The 2641-nt window shown below is 30.6% G+C and overlaps 1 long non-coding RNA gene across 1 annotated transcript; it reads right to left on the reverse strand.

Annotated features, from left to right (window-relative positions):
- Window positions 1-373: 373 nt before the first annotated feature.
- On the reverse strand, window positions 374-1273 carry LOC104112284 (uncharacterized). Its single transcript, XR_689941.3, has 2 exons — window positions 1136-1273; window positions 374-798 (listed from the first exon to the last, which is right to left on the reverse strand). It is a non-coding gene; the product is annotated as an uncharacterized lncRNA (long non-coding RNA).
- Window positions 1274-2641: the final 1368 nt, after the last annotated feature.

Genomic DNA, 2641 nt, shown 5'->3' on the forward strand with positions numbered 1-2641 from the left:
GTCTACTAATTTTTCCTTCTTTGTTTGCGGCCTCAGATAGAATTTTGCGGACCGTACATTGTGTGCTTCTGTGCCTTTTATTGTCTTGTGCTTAGACTGCTCCTTTTTTAGTCGGATTTCATCTCGGGAGCCCAACTCTCAGCATTCCTGCAATTTTGCACGATTTCATTAGTTTCGGGAATACAATTCAATGCTTTTAGACTAAAACAAAAGCTAAAAGGCGCTAATAAGTAGTCAAAATCCCCACTTATCAATGACCAAGCCTGATTTTAGATTGAACAGTGATCTCATCCTCGATTGGACCCTCGGTTCGAGCCCAATCGTGAATGAAGAACATAACAAGTGAGTAAAGTTCTTAACGGTAACTGGAAGGTAAAAATAAACTTTTATTGCATTGAATTGCGTCTTACAATGGTCAGACTAAAGAAATTTTTTTCCTTTATATAATAGGAGAGGTTCAGTCATAGTATAATCTAAAAAAGATAAAAATCTTCCTTTCTCGATAATTGTTCATCCATAATCGACATCGAGCGAAATTCGCGCATTGATATCCGGTTGAGGGCGAGTATTACGACCCTCTATCCATCATGCATAACCGTTCACCGTGTCTCCCGAGATCTAGAACTTACACTCGACCCCGGCGCGTCGCTTTACCATGTCCGATATATCGTTCACTCTTCCTGGGTCTCGATACGAGGGGTCTCTGACCTCGATTACAATCTCTTGGATCCATGTTCCTCCTTCGTTCTTTCTTCGGGGGATCGGATTGATACTGCCCCTGATTTTACCCGTATACAACTGTAATTCAGTCCGACAATTTAAGCTGACTAATAAAAAGACTGAAGAACAATCCAAGAAAAGAAAATCAAACATAGAATGAGAAATCACTTTATGTAAAAGATAGAATGTCTTAGATCCCATTCGTTTATTTAGTAAAATTGTAGATGTCCGAAACATAAATAAATATCACTATTGAAATACTATTTATAAGTCCAAAAATTGGAATTAATTTAGATTACTTATTTTTTTCAGCATAACTTATACTATTTACTTTAATAAAAATTGTAAAACTCAAACAAATACCAACAGTAAGATATTACATCCATCAAATAAAGAAAAATAAATCCCAATTTACCTTAGGTGAAGCGTTGAAGTGACGATCAACTTGTGTTTTGAAATTCAAGATTAGCATTTTCATCGCTTTTAATTTTTGTGATATAGATTTTAATCAACTTGACAAGATTACCATATGTTGTGCTTTATCTCCACTTTCTCCTTGCCTCCCCACACAAACAACTCCAACATATATATGTTTTCTTCTTGTCAAATTTATTTTTCTAAGGAAATCTCCTCATTGGTTCAAAAAGGATAAGCACATCATCATAATCTTGTATTCTCTCTCATCACTTTTTCCTCGTCTGTTTCTTTTTTGTTTTTCTTATTTACACCCTTCAATTAATAATTAAAAAATATTTTTAACGCTCCTAAAAATAATAGTTGATAAAATATTATATATAATATATAAATTTATATTCTTTTTGGCTAGTAAATATAATTAGTTTCGACCGACCAATTAATTTTATATTATGCCCTTAATATTATTTGTCTTTCGGCATTTTTGTTTATCTTATAAAAAAGGTATTGATTCATTTTAATCATAAGGACAATTTATCTAGGCTATCCAATATCCTTTATTTCTACTTAAACCTCCTATTTAATTAATACTCTACTAATTGATAAAATAAGAGTGGATTTAAGAATAATAATAACAAAAGGCTTCTTCTTTCTTTAAAAAATAAAATAAAAACGTATCAGATATTTTGAAATAAATTGAGCTTGAATAAAAATTTAGACATGTCCTTGAAATTACCATTCCGTGTGTAATAATCCTACTAGTCTCTCACCCTTAGCAATTAATAATTAAACATCGTTGTTTATTAATTTTTCAGTTCATTTTTACTTGTCTAATATACTAAAAATATATTTTTATTTTTACTTGTCAACTATATTAAACCAAGAGAAAGACAATCTTTTTTTTTCTTCTTGTTTTACCCTTATTATTAACTATTTATTGCTCAAATCATTTTTCAAAATTTTTGGAAATGCTATCATTATTATGGAAAAAATTATAAAATATATACTTCATTTTTTTTTTTTTATAGGAAGTGCAAAATTAAAAGTGGACAATTAAAAGTGAACTGTACTATTTAATACTTTGATTACATTAGTGGTGGTTTGTGCGTTTTAGATCAATAATGCCTACTTTAACTTGCACGCATGTTATCCGTTTCTTACGTACCATCTCGAAGGTCTTAATCCACTTCTGTACGGATAATTAATTTATTAATTGTGTTAAATAAGTTTTAGGTTAATCCCAAAGTGTCTCCATATCATTGACCAAAGAGAATATGTATAAAGATTATTAGAGATTTATAATGCTATTATATTATGACCACTAACTGAGGTTTATGTGTCAGTGGTTTGGACCACATTTTTATAGTGATTAGGAAGACGAAATTGCCAAATCGACAGTGACATGTTGATAAATACCTATTCAAATAATTTAAGATTTATTACAGTATAAGAAATTAGGTTAGAGAAATCATGAGATTTAATCATAATCAATGGCACATCAAGGTTA

The sequence above is a fragment of the Nicotiana tomentosiformis genome, chromosome 4, assembly GCF_000390325.3.
Source record: "Nicotiana tomentosiformis chromosome 4, ASM39032v3, whole genome shotgun sequence".
NCBI lineage: Eukaryota > Viridiplantae > Streptophyta > Magnoliopsida > Solanales > Solanaceae > Nicotiana > Nicotiana tomentosiformis.